The sequence below is a fragment of the Akebia trifoliata genome, chromosome 7 (genome assembly GCF_017979445.1).
Source record: "Akebia trifoliata isolate Shusen 1 chromosome 7, ASM1797944v1, whole genome shotgun sequence".
Lineage (NCBI taxonomy): Eukaryota > Viridiplantae > Streptophyta > Magnoliopsida > Ranunculales > Lardizabalaceae > Akebia > Akebia trifoliata.
The window spans coordinates 22,947,336-22,962,841 of NC_141381.1; the positions used below are offsets into that span (position 1 = coordinate 22,947,336).

The 15,506-nt window shown below is 34.7% G+C and overlaps 1 pseudogene; it reads right to left on the reverse strand.

The window, feature by feature from the left end:
• Positions 1 to 14,926: 14,926 nt before the first annotated feature.
• On the reverse strand, positions 14,927 to 15,506 carry LOC147398432 (prefoldin subunit 1 pseudogene; annotated as a pseudogene).

Sequence of the window (15,506 nt, forward strand, 5' to 3'; positions counted from 1 at the left end):
TTTTTAATCAAAATCCACACTTATCAACTCACCAAGCACTCAATCAATCTACCACCATCTTACACTCATATTCTCTCAATCAAACACTATTCATTTCATTCCACTTAACATTCAACCTAAATTGGTTGAAAAATCCAATTCATTTGAGTCACAAATGATCAATTTCAACTTCCTTACACAAATGTCATTCTATTACCCTCAATTTACATACCCCCTCTCACAAGTCCCAAACCATTCTACTCATTTTAACCATTTTACCCCAACCTACTTCTAAAATAACCTCCAAGCTCCTATAAAACCCCCATCATTTTCAATTCACACCACTTAATGCTTGAACTCCCAAGAGTAAAAAAATCACTCTCTCTCAATACTCACATTCAATTCTCAACTCACCTCTCTACTCTCAACTCTCTAATTTCTCTCAAATAAATCAAGAAAAGTCAAGGAAACATTACTTTGAAAGTCCAATAAAGTCAAGAAGAGCAAGGCAGGACATGAATTAAAAAAGAAGAGAAATATTTTTCCTTCTTCCCTTTCTCTCTCCTCCAACTCTCCCTCTTCTACTTCTCCATTTATCTACACTTATGCACACACTCTGAAAAGTTCGAACCATCGAAGGGCCTCTTTTTTAATAAGGATGCCCTCAATGGTTTAAATCAACATCAAAGTCCCTCGAAGGTACAAATCGTACTTTCCAACTTTTATTTTATTTTCAAAATGATCGAATCCGAGGTTACCACCAATGGTGGAGGGAGTATGGTACCTAACACCATCCCTACTCCTTAATATGGACCCCCTTACCTAGATTCAAGGTTGGGCCAATGTACCTTATCCGTACGAGAGTAACTAGATGCCGAAAAATGAATTTTTTAAAAAATATATCACAAGTGATCATTTACATCCTTTTATAGAAAGAATGGTGGTGACTCTAACCCCCCCCCCTAAAAGTGGGAGAAATATTCAGAAACAAAAAATCTCATATCCACATTATATTAATCTTATTAATTTTTTTAAATAATGGATTAAGGTTATGTTTGATTGCTATTTATTTTCGAACTTGGAGTAGATCAGATGTAAATTGAATTTTATTTAATAAATTATTAATTTTAGAATATTCCACCATTGTGGTTTGATAGAAGTTGAAAATATTTTTTTTAAATGGATAAAATATCAAAATTTTATGAGTATTAAATTTTATATTTTTTTTTGAAATAAACCGTGGGAATCTGAATTTTTGTTGTCTTTGCAAATAAGATCGATTTCAGCCCATTTTTTTCTCAGAAATATTATTTTTCTAGAAATAGTCAAAATATGAAACTTTTAGGTTTATGTTTTAACTTTTCAACCCCACCAATTGTTTGCGAAAATATTGAGCATATAATCTACAACGATCATTTCTTTAAAATGTATATGTTCTGTCCACAATGAGACAACACACATTTGTTAACTTTTTCTGAATTTTTCTCTCATATTTTCTTTTATAACACGTGATTATTATGTTTTTATGAAAAATGCATTGAATTGAGAATCTAACAGTTAGTGAATGCACTATTTCGATGTGTTTTAGTAATTGAATAAAATCATACATTTTAGATTGTCGAGGTTTATTACTAAAATTGATTATTATAACGAGTTTTTTTTTAAGTATTCACCATGAAATACTTTTACCAAAAAACCACACATATATTTTATAGTAAAATATTTATAATTTTTTAACGTTTAATATTCATATCTACATTCTGACTCACGGGTTATGGGTCAGGTCGTAGACCCGAATTTTGGGGCGTCACAAATGTTTAAATTGGATGAGTCCTATCATGACTTATTTCACAGGAAAAACATTGCCTGAGAATAGAAAAAAAAGACAAAGGCTAAAAATAAAAGTTGTTAGATACTCCCTCAAAGAAGAAAACTATATAAAAGATCTTTCATGGGACCTTTCCGAAATTGTGCCATTATTGAGGAAGCATAATAAATTATGCTAGAAGTTCATGTCAGAAAATACAAAATCACTTGAGGGTAGGTCTTTAGTTTTTAAAATCTTGTTCCAAGGATATTTTTAACCCTACATGCAAAGACACACAAAGAGCTACATACAAAAGTGTAAACCCTGTAAAAGATTTGCACAATGATACACCAACCTCCCTATCTTCTTCATTATATCACCATCCTTTGGCCTTTTTCAAAATAGAGGCTAGATATCGTACGACCAATGCTTGTGGTCTCAGGTGAAAGAAGGTTCCTTCTGGTCGGTATAAACTATTTCACCATATGGATTAAGGTAGTGTGTAGACACCCCATTTTTGCATCCGCCTGATTAATCAAGTCGTCAACCCGATCGCAAAGGTTCCCAATGATGGATGTCTATTCTAATACTTTATTTTGTTACCAGATATGTTTCAGAAATCCAGATAAGGTATCTCGAACTAACAAAACTTTAAAAACCACATTATGCTAGGAAAATACGATCCCAAAAACATAGAAATCATCATCTTGCAGACCAAAAAGAAGCTTTACGATAAAAATCACTAAAAATGATCAAATTACCAAAATACCCCTAACATCAAAACAACCCTAGAGCCTACATTACGCTTAGAAAAATCCATTCAAACACATAAAACAACAAATCGAAACCAAATAAATCATTTCATCAATTTTCACAAAATTCGATAAAATTACGAAAATACCCCTAATAAAATTCATAATCGTTTCACACAAAAATTTTCATAAATGATAAAAATCAACTTTTCCATTGAATTCCTTACGAGAAACTGATTCCAAAACATCCTGGAACATTGAAAAATGACTTAAAACGTAAAAAATCCTCTCCGAGGGCAAAACGGTAATTTTACAACTTTAATAATTAAATTTTTGAAATTAATAAATAAATCATTAAAAAATGTAAAAAGAAACATTAAAGTCAATCAAGTAAGACTAAAGTCAAGTAAGGCTAAAGTCAAAACATTAAAGTCAACCAAAAAAGACTAAAGTCAAAGTATTAAAGTCAATATCATAAGACTAAAGTCAAAACCCTAAATCAAAACACTAATCAAGTCAATCTCATAAGACTAAAAGTCAAAATCCTAATCTAAACTAATTAAATCAATCTCATAAGACTAAAGTTAAAACCCTAAATTAAAACCCTAAAGACTAAGTCAAAACCCTAATTGAAACCCTAAAAGAAACCCTAATCAAACCCTAATGCTTCTAAAAAACTTTATAAATAAGAGCCTCCACACCCTATTTTCAGATCAAAGAAAAACCCTAGAAAAAGTAGGTGAAGAAGCCTCCACAACCTCCCCAAAACCCTAATTTTGGAGTCCTAACTCCTTCCCTAACACCCCTACTCCGATTTTAGCCTAAAAAACACCCAAAAACCTCTCAAGAACATCCCAAAAATCCACAACAAATTCAAAGCACCCAGATCCAAGAAGGAGATACCTTACCTCAGAGATCAGGAATCAGATCCGGAGATAGAACGAAGTAAGGAATACGGTACAAGAAGCCGTTTTCACCAGATCTGAGGGAATAACACTTTTGCAGATCGAAGGTAAGTTTTATTATTATTATTTTTTAATCTAGGTTTGTCATTAGCGATGTAGATTTATTTGGGATAAGTAGAGACCGGCATTGGCCGGGCGGGGTTGGTGCCTACACCTTCCAACCCCGTAAACATGATCCCCGATTCAGATTTCTATAGTAGATTAGTTCTTTTTATCCATTGTAGGGTCAATTTGGTTCATAGACCGTAATAACTAGGTGGCGACTCCCAAACCTCAAGGGTCAAAAGCGGATCCGCGCACCCCGTGGATCGAGGGCGCTTTCATAGTGCAACCAACTCGCATAATAGAAGTTGGGGTGAAGACCTTCCTGTGGAATACTGTCATCATAAGATTTGGAATACCTCGGATCCTAGTCTTAGATAATGAGAAATAATTTGACAACTCCAGTATTCGAGACTTCTACACAAGTATGATATCAAACATTTTTTCTCATCACTTTGTTATCCTCAAGGAGATGGAAAAATTGAAGCCTCAAACAAAACTCTCTTGATGAACATGAAGAAGAGGCTAGGCGAGGCCAAGGAAAAGTGGTAGATGTGCTATCAGAAGTATTGTGGGTATATCAAACTATGCCAAGAAGAGCAATGGGTGAGTCCCCTTTCAACCTAGCCTATAAAATCGAAGCAATCATCTTTATAGAGGTATGAGTGTCGATTTTGAGAACGATGTTAACTGAGATCGAAGAAAATGATGCAACAAGAACGCATGATCTCAACTTATTTGAAGAAAAATGGGAGGAAGTTTTGACCCACCTTGCAACTTATCAGCAGCAAATAAAACACGCTTATGACATGAAGATCAAGAGATGGACATTTAAATTTAGAAATCCAGTACTGAGAAAATATTTTGAGAACACAAAATCGATTTTTTCCCCTTTTTTTTAACCCAAGAGAGTAAATTAAGAAAAAGAAACCCACCCAAAAAATAAATACAACAAATAATGTTAGCTTGCAAATAAGAATATTTTGAAATTATTTTTTTTCAAAATGATCGAGTTGACACGAAAGTAAAGCCTTTATTCCCCAGTAGAGTTGTCAAGCTGTAGATACGTGATTTTCAATTATGATAACCACATCTACTAAGGTTAGGAGTCGCCACCATTCATATTGTAAGTGGGTGTGAATGGTCACCCGATGTACATTTTTTGAAAAAATGACATTTTAACATTTAGTGACACACGATGGATAGGAACTAATCGAATCTTGAGATTCGGGGTAAGCGACTCAGTTGGAGAAAAGGGACGGTGTTAGGCACCATTTTCTCCCTACTAAATAGTGGGAACCTCAACTCAACTCGATCATTTTGATTTAAAAAAATACAAAAAATAAAGTGCCACTAGTTGTGCGTTTGTACTCTAAATAGGGATTTGCTTTCGGCTTGATTATAGGATCATCCCATGAAAGAGGATGATCATTATAAACCTATGCCTTGAGGACCATTCATTCCAACTTCATCTAAAATAAAATTAAAGAGAATGAGGGGGATAATAAAAGAGGGAGGAGGAGAGGGTAGAGAAGAAGAGAGGGGGGTAGTATACTTTGAACCCACCTTGATGCTTCAATATTTTCTTTTCTTTTCGTTCTTTCCTTCTTCTTCTTTGAGTCTATTTGAGTTCCTCTTAAGTTCTTAGTGATTTAGAAAAATGTAACTTTTTGTATGATTGAAAGAGTAAGAGAAGAGATGATGAGAGAGATGAGTGGAGTATAGTAATTTTTTTGTGAGACTTGGAGGAGAGAATTGGTAGTATTTTCTTTGTAGTGAGAGTTGGGAATAATGGTTGGTAGTGAGAGTTGGGGGTTTTTTTGGAAAGAAGAAGGAGATTTTTATAGATGTTGGAGGGTATTTTATGGGTATAATAGGGTGAAGTGTGGGAGAGTAGAGAATGACATATGTTTTAAAGGTGGGGGATATGAAATTAAGAGTTGAAAGAGGGGTAATTATGTAATGAGGGTAAATAGGTTGTATTTTCAGCCAAATGATTTGGATCTTACCCAAACCATTTAGGTGAAGTGGTTGGTGAGGTGAGATGATGGGTGTTTAAGAGGGTGGTTAATTGATTGAGTGGTGTTTGATTTAAGAGAATGGATGGTGTTAGAGGGTGGTTGATTGATTGAGTGGTGTTTGATTTAAGAGAATGGATGATGTAAGAGGATGGTTGGGAGGGTGAGGGAGATGGTGACATGTGGCAAGATGTGTGAAGGTTAGGGTTTAGATTTAATTGATAGAAGAGATTGAGTGTTTGACTTGAGAGGATGGGTGTAGGTTTAGGTTGTAGATATGGGTTTATAGGAAATAATGATGATAGATTAGGGGGGTATGATGATAATAGGTTAGGGGTGTGTGGGTTGATGTGTTTGATTTGAGAGAATATGGATTAGAAAATTATGATGGTAGGTTAGGGGAGGGTGTGGGTTGATGTGTTTGATTTGAGAGAATGGAGGTTTATAGAGAGTAATGATGATAGGTTAGGGGAGGGTGTGAGTTGATGTAATTTTTTAGAGAAAAGGTGATGGGTTGATGTGTGGGTAGATAAGGTTTGATGGGGGTAGGTAGTTGGATGAGAGATGTGAGATGGGGTGATGACATGTGTCATATTTGATTATCAAGATGATGATTGGTTGATGTGGGTAATGGTTTGTGGGTTAGGATTATGGGTTGTATGTGAATTGTATATGGATAAGAGTTTGTTGGCTTTTTAATGTATTGGGCTTGGGTTATGGAATGATTTTGGATTTTAAGAATTGGTTGAGAGTTGTCTTAGAAATGGTTATGAAGGTTTAGTTTGGTTTTAGATTTTAGGTGATGTCGGATCAAGTTCAGGTTATGGTGGAAAGGTGGGAGATTGATTTTGGAGGATTGAGAGTTTATGGACCTTAGGTGGGCTAAGGGTTTTTTCGGATTTGGAAGTGGAGATGTGGAGGGTATAGGAGGTGGTAGGCATCCCAAGTCTCGTTTTTTTTTTATTTTGAGATTTTTGAAATCATTGGTTTGATTAAAATGCCACGTGTTGGCAAATCTGGCTTTTTAGGCCCGTTGGAGAATTTCATTGAAAATCGGGTATTTCGAGATATAAGAGATGAGCGGTGAAAGTTGGGAAGGTGTAGGGTATGTCAAATCCCTTTGATGGGCCCACCAAACCATTAGAAGGTCTCAAGGGCCTCGATTCGATTCAAATGTCATATTTCGATTGATTTGGGCCTTTGAGGCCCGTTAGCAATTTTTATTGAAAAATTTGTATTTTTTGCTCTTTTGAGTATGGGACCGTTCAAATTGTGGTGTCTACAAGAACAGAACAGTGGAAAGTTTGGATCCAATTGGGAGGGACCATATATAGTCGAAAACTTCGAAAAAACATGGGTGTATTATCTAAAGACCTCAGAAGGCGATTTCCTCTTAAAACCGTGGAATGTAATACATCGTAAGAAGTTTTATCAGTGAAAGCGCCCTCGATCTGCAGGGTGCGCAGATCCGCTTTTGACCTTTGAGGTTTGGAAGTCACCACCTAGTTATTACGGTCTAGGAACCGAACTTTGACTCTAAAAGGCAAATAAACTAATCTACGAAAGAAAAATACGGGTCCGGGGATCACATTACAGGGTTTGAAGGTGTTAGGCACCAACCTTTCCTGGAAAATGTCGGTCTCTACTAATTTCCAAATAAAACTACATTGCTAACAAGACCTAAATAATAATAAAAAAATAAAAAAAACTCACATTTTCTGAACGCAACGATTTCGTTCCCCCAGTTCTGATAAAATAGTTCCTCGTGTAATAGTCCTTGCTTTGTTTTGTCTCCGGATTTAATCTCTGAGCTCCGAGGCAAGGAGTCTCTTTTTTAGATCTGGATTCTTCGGATTTGTTTATGGACTTTTGGGTGTTTTTTAAGGGCTTCCAAGTGTTTGTTGAGCTAAAGTTGAGGTAGGGGTGTTAGGTAAGGAGTTAGGACTTCAAAATTAGGGTTTATGGGAGGTTAGGGAAGTTTTTTAACTTACTTCTCTTAGAGTTTATGATTTGATACGAAAATAAGGTACGAGGATCCCTATTTATAGATTTTTTTAATGGTTGATTTAGATAGAATTAGTGTTTGATTATAATTCTTTTAGTTAGAATTATATTTTAATTAGAATTGCTTTTGATAGAGTTGTATTTTAATTAGAATTATTTTAGGTAGAGTTATATTTTAGTTAGAATTCTATTAAATAGAGTTATTATTTAATTAGAACTCTATTAGGATTTTGACTTTTGGTCTTATTTGATTGACTTTAAGATTTTGACTTTAGTCTTACTTGGTTGACTTTTAATATCTTGACTTTAGTCTTACTTAATTGACTTTAATTTTGACTTTTGTCTAACTTGATTGACTTTAATACATTGACTTTAGTCTTGCTTAATTGACTTTAATTTTTTGGAGAACCCCTTCTATTATATCTTTAATTCTTTGGACCCCCAAATGGAGGGGTCCTTGAAGAAATATCTTGGCAGCCCTCAACAATTTTGCTTGAGATCTTGATTGATCGATTTTTTTAGTTTAAAATTTTAAATTAATTTTATTAATGTTTCACTTTAATTATTAAAATATTTTATTTATTAATTTCAAAATTTTTAATTATAAAAATTGTGAAATTATCGTTTTACCCTAGGAGAGGATTTTTCCGTTTTAAGTCAGTTTTTTATGTTTTAGGATATTTTGGAATCGATTTTTTGTAAGGAATTCAATGGAAATATTGGTTTGTGTTATTTATAAAAATTTTTGTGTGAAATGATCGTGAACTTCATGAGGGGTATTTTCGTAATTTTATCAAATTTTGTGAAAATTGGTGAAATGATTTATTTAGTTTCAATTTATTTTTTTATGTGTTTGAAGGGATTTTCCTAAGCGTAACGTAGGCTCTAAGGATATTTTACGATTAGGGGTATTTTGGTAATTTGATCATTTTTTAGTGATTCTTATCGTAAAACTTTTTTTTGTTTGAAAAATGATGATTTCTATGTTTCTGAGGTCATATTTTCCTAGCGTAGCGTGGTTTCGACAGTTTTGTCAATTTGAGATACCTCATCCGGATTTCTGAAACATATCTAGTAACAAAATAAAACATTGGAATAAACATCCATCATTGGGAATTGCTGCGATTAGGCGAGTTAATTAATCAGGCGAGTGCAAAAATGAGGTGTCTACAAATGCCCCTATTTGGCAGAGGGTTGAAGCAAACTAGATAGCAAATATATTTTGGTAGATAGTGCGATATCTGAATGCCAAAGCTAGTGACAGTTCATTTTGCAACCTGATTTAGCAATTCGTCAAGGTGTTCGGATCCTTGAGCGTAAAACTCTCCCCGAACTAAAAGGTTGTCAGGTCATTGAGCGAGAACTCTCACTAACAATATCAGATCCTTGAATTTTAAAGAATTTTTCTTGACAAAAAAGTGCAAGTGTGAGTGTGTGTATGTGTAAAACTAAGTAAAAATGTGTTAGGTCCTAAAGATCTTCTCTCACTGATAAATAATGATTCAAAATTGAAATGTACTTATGTAACGAAAGCAATCATGGCAAGGTTGAACAATAAGGTAATTGGAGTTATAACAATGTAAGAACTTCGTTAAATCATATTTGAAATTCTTTTTTAGAGTTCGAAAAAGTATGAGTCTCGTTTATCGGACTCGAACCTATTGTAGCCACGCTTCTCGGGCTAAAGAACTTAAACAATCCTGTTAATTCAAATGATTCAAACAAAGTTGGAGTCTCGTTTCTCGGACTCTAACTAAGGTTTACATGAACTTAAACAATCTTATTAAAATTGGAGTCTCATTTCTCGAACTCGAACTAAGATTTATAAGCACTTCAAAAAGCCTATTCATTTTATGATTCAAAAAGTTGGAATCTCCCTTCTCGGATTCGAACCTAGGTTTGTAGGTACTTCAAAAAATCTACTCATTTTATGATTCAAAAAGTTGGAGTCTCGTTTCTCGGACTCGCACTTAGGTTTGTAAGCACTTCAAAAAGCCTATTCATTCTATGATTCAAAAAGTTGGAGTCTCGTTTCTTGGACTCGAACCTAAGTTTATAGGCATTTCAAAAAACCTACTCATTCTATGATTTAAAAAAGTTGGAGTCTCATTTCTCGGACTCGCACTTAGATTTGTAGGCACTTCAAAAAGTCTACTTATTCTATGATTCAAAAAGTTGGAGTCTCGTTTCTTGGACTCGAACCTAAGTTTGTAGGCATTTCAAAAAACCTACTCATTCTATGATTTAAAAAAGTTGGAGTCTCATTTCTCGGACTCGCACTTAGATTTGTAGGCACTTCAAAAATTCTACTTATTCTATGATTCAAAAAGTTTGAGTCTTGTTTCTCGGACTCGAACTTAGGTTTATAGGCACTTCAAAAAGCTTATTTATTCTATGATTCAAAAAGTTGGAGTCTCGTTTCTCGGATTCGAACTTAGGTTTATTGGCACTTCAAAAAGCCTATTCATTCTATAATTCAAAAAGTTGGAGTCTCGTTTCTCGGACTCGAACTTAGGTTTGCAGGCACTTCAAAAAGCCTATTCATTCTATGATTCAAAAAGTTGGAGTCTCATTTCTCGGACTCGAACTTAGGTTTGCAGGTACTTCAAAAAGTATATTCATTCTATGATTCAAAAAGTTGGAGTCTTGTTTCTCAGACTCGAACTTAGGTTTCTAGGCACTTCAAAAAGCCTACTCATTTTATGATTCAACAAGTTGGAGTTTCGTTTCTCGGACTCGAACTGAGATTCCTAGGCACTTCAAAAAGCCTACTCATTCTATGATTCAACAAGTTGGAGTCTCGTTTCTCGTACTCGAACTTAGGTTTGTAGGCACTTCAAAAAATTTACTTATTCTATGATTAAGAAAAATTGGAGTCACGTTTCTCAGACTCGAATTTACTAAGCCACGTTTCTTGGGCTTAGATTTATAGGAACTTAAACAATCCTATTAATTAATTCTATAATTCAAAATCGAGCTCAAAGTTTGAAAGATTGGGCCTTTATTGGCTTATCATGCATCTGGATTCATAATTATCATTAGACTTCATCGGATTTCTAAATAAGATTTTTCTTTTTATCATTTAATTAAGAACAAAACTTTAGAATTAAATGACTTTCAAAAATGCCCCTAATTTCAAGGTTGGCTTTAATTGGAACTTGACTACGAGACTGATTGAATGGATTACGCTTGAAAAATATGGACTTTGATGTATGATAGATAGAAGAACTGACATTCCTTTAAATTTAAGACTCTTAAGGTTATCATATGTGCAATAAGAGATTGATCATTTTCTTTCGAATTTCTTTTGAAAAATACTTGAACTGGACTTAAAAAATCTTGATAAATATTAGAATAGAAGATCTTTCTCTTCAAAGTGGTTGATGATTCTACATCTTCCATTAACGAACACTTGAACAAGTAAATATACTTTTGAAGATCCTACAATGTTCAAGATGACTTCTAATTTTTTCAACTCCAACATTGTCTTCATTGGATGTGAGTTCTTGGCTGAAAAATGAATATTGTGACTTGAATGGTTCTGTATTTTCTAGTTTCTACACAAGCTTCCTTTTGAATTTTTCTTCTTGATGGGATCTTTCCTTCCATTTGATGATGCCCTAATTTTTGCTTAGATCGTCTCTTTAGGTTTTTAATCTAGCGAGTTTTTTTTTTCTTTTTCTGATGATGCCTTGATTTTTGCCTAGGTCGTCTTTTCAAGTTTTCAACCTAGAAGGCTTTATTTTTTATGGTAATGCCCTAAATTTTGCCTAAGTTGCCTTTTCGAATTTTTGACTTAGCGGACTTTTTTTTTTTGTTGATAATCTTAAATAATCACTTGACAACTTCTTGGTTTCCTGCACCTTAACCAAGTCAATTAGCATTCATGAGGACTTAATAGGTGGGCTTAGGACATAGTTTAGAAAGAAAAAGTAAAATGTTCGACTTTCCAAAATGCCCCTAGTCTAATATTCTCTTTTTTCTGTCAATTATGTTGATTTTTTTAAATGCCCCTAGTTTGGCATTCTTTTTTTTTATCAATTCTTTTGATTCTTTTTTCTGATGCTCTTAGTTTGGCATTCTTTTCTTTTGAACATTTCAATAGGGCATTTTCCTTTTGAATGACACTTTTCTTAAGAGAATACATTTTTTTTGCGTGACCGGGCCTGAAGTAACTTCTTAGGTTGTCTACGTACCCCAAATATTTCTTTTTCTTTTGGGATCAGGTCAAAACGTAGTTCATACTCAGACTTCCCTCCCGAGGTTGGTTGGTGTGATTAAGAAAAAAGAGGCTATTGATTTTTTTTTAAAGGCTGCGAGAGGTTAAAGAAGGTTATCTTTTTCTTGGTAAGATAGGAAAATAGTTCGACCAAAGAAGGCCTCTTTTTGTGAAATACTACTCGATTTGATCAAGGTTTTAGGAACTCGATGTCTTGATTGCTTTATCGAGTAAGGTATTCTTTTGAGAATGAGTAATCTTCAATCTTCTTCTAAGAATGAATAATCTTCAGTCTTTTTCTGATAAAGAGAAATCTTCAGTTTTTTTTTTACAAAGTTGAGTATGATTGACTTCTTTGTATTTGACGTTGACTCGTTCAATCCTTTTCAAACTTCAAAAAAAATCTTATGTTATTTCGCGAATGAGAACTCTTCTTTCTTAAGTGAAAAACATGATGAATCCCTTCTTGCAGATCTTAACACCTTTGTTGATGGTTTCAACTACATCATTCTTGATAATATTTGATTTTGAAGTTCACCCTCAACTTTAGGATTTGATCTATTTTGGTGCAATCTATTCATATATTCTCACGAGACCATGCAGGAACGTTGTTGAATTTCTCAAGTAAATTTATTATTCTTCTCATGTTCTTCTAAGGAAAATGTAGTACCCATTTGCATTTTTTGAGTGTACTCTTTAATTCAAATATTTATCGAGTTTGATTAGTGAGTTCTAAGTCAATCCCCATATTAGATATTATGCTCAAATCATTATTACACGCATGATAATCAGAAGCTTTTATATTTTATTGAAATTACAAAACATAGACTGACAAGCTCGAATAAAACTTGAAAGTTGAAGAAAGACTAACGTAACTGAAACAACTAACTAGATTTAAATACTGACGAAAATTATATTGAAACTCAAAGAAAACTCAGGGACAATTATCTACAAAGAGAGAAGAACCATCTGGGTGGATGAACTACTTGGACTTGACATTGGTACTTTGACTAGACGACTCTTTTAACGGACCCAAAATGACACAGATGAGGGTTTAGAATGTTTAGGGGCCCCTAAGATTAACCATTCATTCTGAAGGTTTGACTCTTAACCACATAATTAAAATTTTGAAATTAACCCAAGTTCGGTGAAAAATATTAAATCCAAATACACTATAAGTCTGTAGTGACTAAGAAGGTGAGAAATATTAGAAATGGGTCTACTCCTGATTGGGATTGAGCCTTTGATCAGACAAAATAATTTCACCCTAAGATTGAATATATTTTTTATATAAAGTGGTATGGATCTTTAAAAGTGAAACCAATTAGTCCAACTAATTTGGTATTGATCAGTTTGATCCATTTGTCAATTAGGCCAACTGGTTTAATTGGTTCAAATTGATCGGTACACTTCACCGATTGGGTCGGATCGATATAGTGGGTTTAGTTTGAACAGTCTGGATCAGTTCACCCACTTACCTGTTGGTTGGATTAAATTAAGCAACCCGGGAACACCCATAGTCAGTTCAGGTCGTGACCTACAGGAAAGCTTCTAGACTTTAAGTTTACTACGTGTAATACAATTTATCTGGTCACCCTTGCCTAAGTGTACCTATATACTTCTGGAGCGTACTCAATCAGACGGTACGTGGTGACTTGGTTTGATATACCGCATAAGTGATAATCTAAAACTCCAACTCACTTCTTTAAAGTAAAAAACAGTCAGTTTGATCCCCAGTTGAGAGGTGGTGCACGATGCTGGGTAATGGCCCACTTAAATACCTCTTGTCTAGAATAGACGTAGTCTATCCCCCTGGTACAGTAGGGTACAATTGGACAGGATTTCGTTTAAGCACCGATTTTGACCAAAAAGTGTAATTAATGTATTTGGATTATCTTTAATATACCTACGGGTACGATTCAAGAGTTGTAGCTTTCATAAATGGTTTGGCATCCCACGAGGGGACCGACCACATACTAGTACCATGTTGGCAATCGGGACATGTGACTGTGCGGCTTACAATAGGTTAAAGGCTCAGGTCGCTCCAGCCAGGGTGCATCGATATACCTTTCAGAGTCACCTGATCAGACGGTACTGATGCCCTAGTTTAATATACCCTAAGGTACATGACTGGAGTTGTGGTTTTCATGAATGACGTCGCATCTCCGAAGAGACTGGACCATGCACTAGTGTCACGTTAGCTAGATTAGGACATGCAAGCGTGCAAAACAGTAAACATGCATGTGGTGTGTGCAAAACAGGGTGGGGTGTGCCCGGGGCCTTTTCAAACAAACGGATCCATAGATCAAACCATTAACATATGAATATTAAAAAAAATATGATTGTAAAGCATAAATATCCAAAGCAATCAAAATCAAAATTAAGGCATGCATATCATACAAGCAATCAATCAAGATACTGCAAACAAAGGACCAAGGTGATCAATCAATCAAAATAACACAAAATAATATCAACCATCGATTAATCATTGAGGCACAAGAAAAATCCTCTTTTTTTTTTTTGAAACTGGATTCTCAAATCAACTTCCAATAAATGTATAAACTGACTACCAAAGCAAGTCCACTTTTTTTTGTAAAATATTTATGTTAAGCACTTTTAGAAAGAAACAAATAAAACTTATCCTACTATACTACAAAGACACCAGGTCTTTCTGCCCGTTGCGTGGCATAAACTCGTCGGTCATACCACCAAAAACTGCTCATGTTCCTGGAATATTTGATCATATAATCCGAAGACTTACTTTAGAGCGATCAACAAGCATTTGTAACTGTCAGATTAATGGATGGTCTAGGTGAGACAACAATGTGGAGACTAGAAGACCAGCTCTAATGGTCACAAGATGTCACCTCCCATTGGACAGTAACACTGACAATAAGCAATTTTTAATAAATCTTAACGGCGAGAGACCACACTAAATGAATAGTGCCGACCAAGATTTCTTATCATCAAATCAACCCAAATATTTGGGATAAATAAGGCTTTGATGATATGATGTATTAACCACATACCATGGTTGATTAAAAGAGAGTGGTGGATTTTTAACTATATATATTACGGAAATTATCCTCTTTCAACAGGGATTGTTTTAACAAAAATTTGAAATTTTCGTTGATGGAATGCACATAATCATGGATAAAACTCATAATTTTGAACTAAAAAGAAGAAAAAAAAAGAGAGATATCACATCGATAGGGAAAGTAAAGGTTTACATCACGGTCATCGACATTATCTGACGTGTGAGGCTTGGGTCTTGCTGTAAGAGCTCTCTCAGGTTATTCTCCACCTCGGTCATCTACTTCTCTAAATACTCTTTGGATGTCTGCAATGAGGCAATGGCAGTCTCACTATCCTTAAGCTTCTTCTCCTGCTCTTCCACCAAGACAAATTTGGGCTCCAAAACAAACGTTTTCCCAATAGATTCGTATGTATTTGTATCCTCTGATATGTGTCGGAGCTCTTCCAAAGTTAGGAAAGCCCGTTTCTTCCCAGCCCATTTATTTCGCATTTGGTTCTGCACCTGTTTCAACTTTGCTGTGATCTTTATCATGTGACCTTGAATCTCCATAAACGTCGTTCTGATTGCTTCATCCGCCATTTCTTACGAAGATTTTCAGAAACTTATTGGATCCACCACAAAACCCCAAGCCTAGAAAAAACCAACCAGACTACCAGAGCGCTTCGAATCCAATGAGAGAGAGA